The sequence below is a fragment of the Panthera pardus genome, unplaced genomic scaffold (assembly GCF_024362965.1).
Source record: "Panthera pardus isolate Hobbes unplaced genomic scaffold, ASM2436296v1 HiC_scaffold_6, whole genome shotgun sequence".
In the NCBI taxonomy this organism is placed as follows: Eukaryota; Metazoa; Chordata; class Mammalia; order Carnivora; family Felidae; genus Panthera; species Panthera pardus.
In genome coordinates, this window is record NW_026526991.1 from 22,720,782 (window position 1) to 22,731,881 (window position 11,100).

The window sequence follows — 11,100 nt, forward strand, 5'->3', positions numbered from 1 at the left end:
TTCTTGGAAAGATTCTGGAAAAAAAAAAGATTCTTTTGGAGGCATAGTTTAGAAAATCAACTTAAATCAACTTAGGCAAAAAGGGAATTTATTGGAAGGCTCACAATGAGAAGGGTGAGGGGCAGGTAATATCAGTGGTCACTGGAACTAGGGACCAAAGTGCTTCTGGGTAATTTTTTCTCAATCTCTCAACCCCACTTCACTCTGTGTTGCCAAATTCTTTCTCTTAGAAAAGCTGTCTCTACACAGCATGAAATATGGCCACTGGCAGCTCCTGAGTCTCATATCTCTTGGCCTTACTACCAGAGAATAAATCTCTTTGTTCAGCTTCAGTTACAGAAATCCTAAGGAATGACTCTGATTGGCTTGGCTTTAGGTATGAGTCCATCCTTAAGCAATTAACTATGTCTAGAGAGGTAGAATAATGTACAAACATATTCCACACTACAGCTTCATGCTGATTAAATGACAAACCAAAATGATTGATACCAAATGCTTCACGTTAATACTGCCTGTACTAGTTATCTATTGCTGCATAACAAGTTATCCCCAAACTTAGTGGCTTAAAGAGCAAAAATTATTTATGATATCTTATAGTCTCTGTGGTTTGAAATTCAGGACTGGCTTGGCTGGGTGCTTCTGGGTCAGGGTCCCTCCTGTGGTTGCAGTCAAGTTGTCAGTTGGGGCTGGAGTCATCTGAGGTCTTGACTGGGACTGCAGGGTTCACTTCCAAGATGGCTTGTTCACATGGTGCTCAGTTCCTCCACATGTGGGCCTCTCCACAGGCAGCTTGTGTGTCCTCATGACATGATGGCTGGTTTTTCCCAGAGTGAGCAATCCAAGTGAATGCAAGGTGAAGGCTGCAATGTCTTTAATGGCCCAGCCTCAAAAGTTATGCTCTATCATTTCTGCAATATCATTTTCATTATACAAGTTGACTCTATTAAATGTGGGAGGAGACTACACAAAGATGGGAGTGCCAGAAGCTGAGAATCACTGGGGACCACCTTGCAGCTGTCTTAGGCTACTGTATTCCCAAAACGCATCCTGTAGAATTGGGATGTTGAAGGTTGCTACATGGAGAAGGGGATTTGCAATCAAGTCAGTTTGAGAAAGGATATGTTAAACCAAGTTAAATAGGTTCCTTTCCTGCAGTGTATCCATACAACTTTTAGTACATTGATACCTGCTTTGAATCCCTGAAAGGGAAGTAGAGTAAATAACACCACAATTTCTTTCTCATTCTCTTGTTTGTGATTAATTGATTTATATATTTGGGCGCTTCCACATTTGGCGCATAAATGCTTACAATTGTTAGGTCTTCTTCCCATTCCCAATTTTTCCTCCAGTGGGCTCCTCTCCCTACCCCCACTCCCACCCCCCACGTCTTTCCCTCGAAAAGCTTATCAGAATGCTGCCTGTCTCCTGTTAAAAATGTACACGTCTTGGCTGGCTCAGTTGGAAGAGCATGTGATTCGATCTCGCGGTTGTGAGTTTGAGCCTCTCATAGGGTGTAGAGATTACTAAAAAAAATAACTAAACTTTAAAAAAATGTACATTTCTAGCAAAGCAATATTTTCATTTGGAGATGTTTGTCCTTGACTCTCCAAAGCCTTCCTAATCATTTAGGCAATTCACCTCATGAAAGCCTGGGAGTGATTAAAAAGTACAGTAACTCATGTTCTTCTGGGGTGAGTGGTCAGTCCCTAAGGAAATTCTGCAAAGGAAGTTTCACAAAGCTCTTGGTGTCGGCGATAGTGCTGGCTGAGGCTGAGTCATATAGTGACAAATACTGTTTGAAGGCCAGCAACCATTTATACGTGACAATTTATGTTGTTTCTTTAAGATATATTTGTTGGTGGAAACAGAAGGTATAGGTTAGTAACATCTTGGAATTTGAGTTTTTGCCAACAAATACTGAACCTTTCAGTTTGGGGACCTTCTCCACCTTCTCTTGTCTCAGTGGGTTTTATTGGTGTTGTTTCTTTTGCTTAGGTTATTTGTCATGGCAAGAATCCAATTTATTGGAAGTGTTTTTATCACATTTCTGTAAGCTGGTTACACCATCTTGAATTATTTAACTTGGTACAAACACTGAGGTATGTGTATGAGAGCTCCTACACCATATGTGTTTATGGAAATGTGCTTATTTAGGTGTTTCAGGGACAGCATCTGCCCTTATGCATCTTTTATAATATTTTGCATGGAGCCCATATAATAATTGATTTTCACCATCTGATAATTGTTCATTAAAGACAGTTTACCCTCTTATGTTTTTGATAAATGTAATGTTTATTATTTTGGAGAAAAAAAGGATCTAAATTAAAAATAAGTGTGATTAATAAAAAAGGCTTTCCTGATACCTTTAATTTCTATTGTCCAATGCATACTTTTTATAGAAAGTGCATTTAGAAGAGTAAGGTCTTCTCAAATGGAAAAACCCAAGTTTATTCAGTCTGTGATTCACGTGGAAGTCTAGGTCCCATAAAGACCACTGAGAATAAATTTTCCTTTCCATCCTTCTCTGACCTGAAAATTTGGGTTTACTCTAGATTCCTAGAGTGCAAAAGGGTTCCTCTTTCTCCACATCCTCACCAACATCTATTGTTGCCTGAGTTGTTAATTGTAGCCATTCTGTCGGGTGTGAGGTGGTGTCTCATTGTGCTTTTGATATGCATTTCCCTGACGATGAGTGATGTTGAGCATTTTTTTCATGTGTCTGTTAGCCATCTGGATGTCTTCTTTGGAGAAGTGTCTGTTCATGTCTTTTGTCCATTTCTTCACTGGATTATTTGTTTTTTGGGTGTTGAGTTTGATAAGTTCTTTATAGATTTTGGATACTAGCCTTTTATGTGACATGTCATTTGCAAATATCTTCTCCCATTCTGTCAGTTGCCTTTAGTTTTGCTGATTGTTTCCTTTGCTGTTCAGAAACTTTTTATCTTGATGAAGTCCCAATAGTTCATTTTTGCTTGTTTCCCTTGCCTCTGGAGACATGCCAAGTAAGAAATTGCTGTGGCCGAGGGCAAAGAGGTTGTTGCCTGTTTTCTCCTCTAGGATTTTGATGGCTTCCTGTCTTATGTTTAGGTCTTTCATCCATTTTGAGTTTATTTTTGTGTATGGTGTAAGAAAGTGGTCCAGGTTCATTCTGCACATTGTTGTCCAGTTTTCCCAACACCATTTGCTGAAGCAGTTGGGTTATTTTTTAAAAATTGTTTTTAATGTTTATTTTTTAAGAGAGACAGAGACAGAGTGTAAGTGGAAGAGAGACAGAGAGAGAAAGGGAGACACAGAATCTGAAGCAGGCTCCAGGCTCTGAGCTGTCAGCACAGATCCCAAGGTGGGGTTTGAACTCATGAACCATGACCCTGAGCCAAAGTTGGTCACTAACCACCTGAGCCACCCACATGCCCTGCAGTTGGGTTATTTTTAACTGGATGGAAGATTTCTACTGTTTTTCCTTTTTGTACAGTGTAAACCGTTTTTCAAAATTATGTGTAACATTAGACAAAATTATCTAAAATCAATACATTTTTTGTTTAAGGAATTTTACATGTTGTGATTCCTTCCACTGCCCATGAAGTTCTTGGTAGTTCCTCTAAAGCTTGAGTCAGGGTTTATCTTCCAGATAGGTCTTTTGAAAAGAAACTATGGTTGGGCCATCTGGGTGGTTAAGCTCCACCCAGTTGGTTAAGCTCTGACCCTTGATTTTGGCTCAGATCGTGATCTCACGGTTCATGAGATCCAGCCCCACATTGGGCTCTGTGCTGATAGCATGGAATCTGCTTGGGATTCTCTCTCTCTCTTTCTCTCTCTGTCTCTGATCCTCCCCGATTCATAGTGTTCTCTGTCTCTCTGTCAAAATAAATAAATAAACATTAAAAAAAAAGAACCTATGCTTAATTCATGGTTGTCCTGCATTCAGTCCACAATTCTTTATCTCCACTTGAATACGGACATTACTGATGACATACTTCAAACATTTTCCCACCTAGCATCTTTGAGAGCTAATTTCTTCAAGTGATTTTCTTTAGGGCCATGTTTAGAGTACATGGATCTGCCTAGTTCTCTATTTCAGACACCTGGCAAACATAAATGAGTTCAAATCATATTCCTTCCCCAGCTATCACACCCAAGAATAGACTGTGGGATATGCCAATAGCTAAGGTCAAAGTATTTAATCATTTGGTCTTTCATACATTTAGCAACTCTGTCTTGTAGTTCTTTCCCACAGATGTAACAAATGGGTCTGTGAGTAAAGCAAAACCACATAGTTACTCTATGAGGCATTTTCAACAATGTGAGTCTATAGGTCTAACCCATGGGGATCGACCTCAACTATCAACTGGGTTGTTTCTTATTGACTGATAGGTTCTTTATATAAATATATGTTTGTATAAAATATTAATCTATGTTTAGATAATTGAGATAAAATGAGATGTATATGTATGCATCGTAAAAAATGAGGTATAAAATTTTGTCATATCAGTTGCAAATATTGTCTGACATAATTTACTTCCTTTCTGACATTTTATTTAAATTCCAGCATGGTTAACATATAGTGTTACATTAGTTTTAGGTGTAGAATATAGTGACTCAATAATTCCATACATCACCCAGTGCTCATCATGATAAGTATGCTCTTAATCTCCATCACTCATTCACCCATCCCTCCACCACCTCCCCTCTGGTAACCATCAGTTTCTTCTCAATAGTTAAGTGACCTTCTTTATATGTCCTCTGTCATACCATAATGTATCTGGGTTTTATGTTTTATCAAGATAGCTTTCTTCCCCCAAGATTATAATATATTTACCCATTTTTTATCCTTTCAAAAAATTTACATTTTAAAAACAACTGGAATTTATTTTAAAGCATACTATGAGGAAAGCATTTAATTTTAATTTTTTACAAATAGATAACTCCTCCTAACACTATTTATTAAACAGTCATTTCCTGACTGGTTTTAAATGCCTCATTTATCATATACTAAGATCATATATATGTATGACTTCTTCTGGGCTTTTAATTCTGTTCTATTGATCTATTTGCCTATTTTGCACAGTACCACATTATTTCGAATATTGTGACTTTATGGTGCATTTTGATATCTGGTAACATAAGTCCTTTTTCTTGTTCTTTTTCTAAAGAATCTTGATTTTTTTTGGCACATCTCATAGATGAACTTCAGAATTAGCTTGCCAACTCTACAAAATACCCTGTTGGAATTTTGATTAACATCGTATCACATGTATTATTTAACTTAGGGAGCTTTAATATCTGTATAATATTGAATCTTTTTATCTAGGAATATCTTTTATGGCTTTCATTAAAATTATATGGTTGTCTTCAATAAATTTCACACTTTTAAGGTTTTTTTTTAGGTAATTCAAGGTTTCATTGGAAATGAATTATAACTCTCTTCTCTATTACATTTTTAAATTAGTTGTTGCTAATTATAGAAAGGCTATAGATTTTTATAGGTTAATCTTATTTCTACCTTTCTGAAAATTTAATTAGTCTAGAAATATGTGATTGCCTTGGATTTTCTGGGTATATATCTGTTTATTAATTATATATAAATAATTCATATTTATTTATTTTTCCTGATCTTTTTGTATTGACCAGTAACTTTAGGGCAAAAGTATTGACTGTAAAAGTAGGTTTCATTATATCTTGTTCCTGACTTTTATGGACACGTGGTATTTTACTCTACAGAATAGTTTACAGTTATTTTACTTTTCAGAATGATACTTGGAAATTGGCAAAATGTTGGTAATTGTTGAAGATGAGTGATAGACACACTGAGCTCATTAATCTATTCTTTCTGTCTGTATATGTTTGAATTTCCATAATAAAGGGTTAAATGAAAAAATAGAGGTGAAAAAAAAAGAATAAGAATTGTTTTAGGTTTTTGGTGGAAACCCCTTTTCAAATTAAGGAAGTATGTTTTTTTTCCTAGCTTATTATAAATTTTCTGTTTGGGGTGGGTATAGAATATGTGTCTTCAAAAAACTATCTTTGAAAGAAAAACTGTGACAGGGCCTATCCATCTCAAAAGACCAAGGAAAAGTATGAGAATCTCAACATAAAGAATTGAGAACTCATTCACCAAATATTTAGATTGGCTTCTCTTTCTTTTCGTCAACTGACAGTTTTCAATAAAAGGAGAAGTGCCTCCAGGGCCCTAGCACACTACTGCCAACAGAGAAGGGACTAAATAAATAATGTATCATTGTTAGAGGGTTTTGGGGAGGAGAAGTCATGTTAGCTGTATTGTACCATCCAGGTCCGCTCTCAGGACTGAAGGATTTATTCCCCCAGATGCTGGGATGATGGTGGGCTGACACTCTTCAGCTTCCGACCCTTTCAGGAATTGCTCGTGGCTGAAAAGCACCACCTTGCTCAAGCTTCTGCTTCCTTCCCAGGAGCGGCTGCATCCAATGACTGGCCTGTGTGGGGCTGTAAAATCCCAGCTTCCTTGTCCGACTCAGATCACGGTGAAAGGGCTTTCTCAGCTTCCGAGCTGCCTGCTGGGTGGCTGAGGCTTTAGAGTTGCCAGATAAAATAAATACAGATGCCCAGTTAACTTTGAATTTTAGATAAACAACACTTTTTTTAGAATCAGTATGTCCTAAATACTGCATGGGACACATTGCTACTAAAATTCTTTTTGCTGTTTACCTGAAATTCTAACTAGGCATCCTGTGTGTTTATTTACTAAATTTGGCAGCCCTATAAAGCATTGCAATCTAACTTGTCCTGGAAGCCTGTTTCTTTCCCTTACTCTACAGGTGTTGATTCTGAGAGCACTCCCCAACCAACTTCCTGCATGCTAACTTTTGTCTCAGAGTCTGCTTCCTGGGTAACGAGTCTGCAACAGGGTGAAAATTAAAGTAAAATATTTCCTTGCCCTGTCCAAATTTCGGAACCAATAGAGAGATTGGCACCTGGGTCCAAAAGACAGAGATCTCATTGGGGTGATTACTGAAGAATGGTGACTAGAGAACGTGGCTACTTCTGAGAGCCCAACGGGTTTGCTAAGATGTCATTCCCAATCAAATTTACTAAGGGTGCCTCACTAAGTCTACTTTATAGCTGTGCCTGTTACCTGTTCATCAATTTAGGTAAGTCATTCCTCCTCTCTTGGGAAGGTGTAAGGGGGTGAGCAAGAAGCCAGGACTGCTAACTCTTGCTATAGTGCATCTACATGAAAACATAAAGCCAAGGGAAAGAGGTCTCTCACTAAACATGGCTTTAAAACCAGGATAAAAGCAGCCCTGTTCAAATGGTCAATGCAGATGATCATATTTTGCCTGATGCAAAACAGGCGGAGACCTCTGAAAGTATGGATTCTGTCTCTTTTGCCTCCTCTGACTTTTCTCGTCTAAGTGAGGGATTTCCTCAGGACTTTTCTTGTCTCTCTTCTTTATGTGATCTGCTTTGTCAAGCTATCTAGTCTTAATGTAATGCTTTCAGAGGCATCACCTTCAAATCCACATTTGCTTTGCCCTCTGTCCTGAGCTTCATTCAGTTCTGTATTTCAGTTTTATCCCCTACCCCTCAATTTTCTTGAAAGACCCTAAATCCAGTATATTTCTGCTTCAGCCACACCCCTGTCATGGTGTGAACAAATTTCCATTCAAGTTGCCAAGCAATGAGGGGTATGTTGTGAGGAGAATGCACGTGAGAACCTGGTGAAAACAAATATCAAGGCTTCAAGAAGAGCAGGGACAGGAGGATGGAACAAGACTTGAATGGCTTTTGTTTTAAATTTTCAAAGCACCTGTTTCTTGAGTGCTTACTATGTGCTGAACAAGAAAGGAATCCCAAACACCCTGTGAAGGGCCTCAGCTGTAGCTGTTGGGAGATTTCTACTCTAGTGATTCAGTCTTCACAGGACTCACTTTCTGTGTGTTTTGCTTCCTTCTGTTGTAACTGCTGGCATAAGTTTTCTCTCCGTCTCACGGCTTTCGCTTCTTCATTTTACTTATGCTTTGTGGTTCTTCTCAAGCTGATGACCGTTCTTGGCATCCTTTCAGGGTCACCTACATTTAACAGCCTTATTTCCTTGCGTGTGTATTTCTCTCCAGATTCCCAAGATAAGTATTTGATTGGCTGTGCTCAGGTTTTAGAGGCAGGGCTGCTCATAGGTCCCTGATGACACTATAGGTTGGCTGCGTCTGGATCAGATATTAACACAAGTTTAACCAGTTATGATTGGAGGGGTTATGTGGTCCCCAAGGGCTGCCTTTTACCCCTTTTGCAAGCCCCTCATCAGGGCAAGCACAATGACCAGCACAGGCCCATCGCTTCCCCAAAGGGAAGCTCAATCTTTCCCTTTGGTTAAAGGAACAACCGTCTTGCTTTCCAGTTAGTTGGGAAACCTAGTCTCATATTTGAATCCATTTTTCTCTTGATTTCCAATTTGTACCTGCCAAGTCACATTGATTCTTTGTAGACTGTCAGTCAGCTCAGGCTTCCATACCAAAATACCATAGATTGGATGGCTTAAACAACAGAAATTCATTTCTAATGGTTCTGGAGGCTGGAAAGTCAAAAATCAAGATGCCAGCATGGATGGTCAGGTCCTGATGAAGGCTCTGTTCCTGGCTTGCAGATGGCCACCTTCTCCCTATATCCTTACATGGCAGAAAGAAAGAGAGAGCAAGCTTTCTGGTGTCTCTCTCTCTCTTTTTTTTTATGTTTGTTTATTTTTGAGAGAAAGAGAGAGACAGCGCAAGTGGGGGAGAGGTAGAGAGAGAGGTAGACACAGAATCTGAAGCAGTCTCCAGGCTCCAAGTGGTCAGCACAGAGCCCGACAAGGGGCTTGAACTCATGAACCACCACGAGATCATGATCTGAGCCCAAGTCCAATGCTTAACCTCTTAATTGACTGAGCCACCCAGGCGCCCCCTGGTGTCTCTTCTTATAGAGGCACTAATCCCATCACGAGGGCCCTATCCTCATAATCTCATCTAACCCTTATTACTTCCTCTCCCAATACCATCAGGGGGTAGGCTTCAATGTCTGAATTTGCGGGCAGACACATTCAGTCCATAACTTGGACTATTATCTGTTCCCTTGTCTTAATTCTCACTGTAATTGTTCACATCCAGAAACTCCTTATGCCTTTCTTAGACCCTTACAAGAAATAACCTTTTAACATATTTTTCCCATTTCTGCTGATTTCACATCCTGCTTTCATACGTTCTCTTTTTTTTTCTTTTTTTTACATTTATTTATTTTTGAGAGAGCACAAATGGGGGAGGGGCAGAGAGAGAGGTAGACACAGAATCTGAAGCAGGATCCAGGCTCTGAGCTGTCTGCACAGAGCCCAACACAGGGCTTGAACTCACAAACTGTGAGATCATGACCTGAGCCGAAGTCGAATGCTTAACTGACTGAGCCACCCAGGCGCCCCTTCCATACTAACTTTCTTAAAGTTCATCTTTTATCATGTCCCTCTGCTGCTCAAATAACTTCAATAGCTGCCTGAAATTAATTGAATAAAGTTCAAATGTCTTCATTTGTCATTGAAGGGCGATGGATGCTTTTAATATGTTTTCCAATCATTTTCCATCTTGAGTCTGTGTTTCTTAAAGTGTAGTCCTCAGGACACCTGACCCAGATGTACTTGGATGTTGTTGAAAGTAGTTTCTTAAGAGCCTCCCTAGAAACAGGGAATGATATCTCTGTGAGTGGGGCCCAGGAATCTGTATTGAAGACAGGAATCCTAGTCGATTTTTTTATATACTAAACTTCAGGAGAGTGTACCCAGTATGGTCAGTGAGGATAAGGAGAGTCCTCATTTTTGTGGATACTTTGAAGGGAGAGATCAGAATGTTTTTTATGGAGTAATGTAGAGATTACACTCCTCTGGTGGTCACAGCATAATTAAAAATGGCCAGTTCATCCTCTGTATCAAGTGGCTGGTGATTCTAATTTTTTAAGGCAGTGATTTTCTTTTCTCGTCTTTTCTTTTCTTTTCTTTTCTTCTCTTTTTTCTTTTCTTTTCATCTTGTCTTTTCTTTCTTTTTTTAAGGCAGAGGTTTTCAAGCTGTGCTCTGAGGAGCACTCAGAGGCCCCACAGAAAGTGAGGGGCACCTGAGTAGATGGGCTTCATAGCTTCATTTTCTCCTCTTTCACTAAAATAATTCCACTTTTATCTGTTTTAAATTTTCAGATTGTAAGGTTATATATACATATATTATGGGGTGTTGCCATTTATTTATGACAAATATTCCACGTCCGTGATCTTCTCCAGGAAACCATGCCATCAACCTTGGCCAGTCAGAGGATAGAGTCATCGGACTCACCCATCCTACTAATGGCCCCACATGTAGTGTAGGTTTTAAACTGATGGTTGAACCTGCCTGTAACCCTGTGACTACATTCATCTGGATGGACATGTGGTGCTTGGCAGTGATGATGGTGGTTGCTGGTGGAGCATTTCCGTGGCCGGTACAGGTCCATGAGCTTGTGTGCATAGGTCTGCATGTCAAGAGCGCACCTGCTGCCACTGCCACGAGAGCGGGTGCAGAAAGAAAAGTAAGACATATTTGAAAGAAGTGTTCTGGTTTAAGGTTTTCTAAGTATCTGTTCTGGTTTTAATCACATCTTTTACTCTTCCAACTTTCAAGCCATTTGAGAACTAAGTGCACTAGTTTGATGGAGATTAAAAAAAAAATCAGCTTTATCATTGGTAAAGCTCAACTGGGAATTGCAGCCTGGATCCATGGCAACAATCAGGTTTTCCAATATCATTCCTCCAAGACTCAACTTTAGGACAACTCACCCCAGGGAGTAATACCTTTCCTTGATAGTCCTCAGCTTTTTGACCTTTTATTAATTCTTAGGGTTTTCCACGGGCAGTGTGGCAAATTTCCTTGGTAGAGGAGATGGTCAGTTTCTCCAGATGGTCTTGCTTCTTCCTTCTTAAGAGCAGACTTCTAATTCCAGCCACAACTTCCCTGAGAATCATGTGGATTTTCTTTTGCTGTGAGAAGGCTCTGAAATGGGACAGAAGAGGAGCACAAATTAAAAGATCAGCACAGCTGCTCTGCATTCTTGCCTGAAAATGAGTCCCCATTCTATTTC

The 11,100-nt window shown here is 39.4% G+C and overlaps 1 non-coding gene and 1 pseudogene across 1 annotated transcript; both read right to left on the minus strand.

The window, feature by feature from the left end:
- Positions 1-4,208: 4,208 nt before the first annotated feature.
- LOC128775196 (small nucleolar RNA SNORA18) lies at positions 4,209-4,339 on the minus strand. Its single transcript, XR_008419839.1, has one exon. It is a non-coding gene; the product is annotated as a small nucleolar RNA SNORA18 (small nucleolar RNA).
- Positions 4,340-10,227: 5,888 nt separating this feature from the next.
- LOC109265219 (40S ribosomal protein S21-like) lies at positions 10,228-10,500 on the minus strand (annotated as a pseudogene).
- Positions 10,501-11,100: the final 600 nt, after the last annotated feature.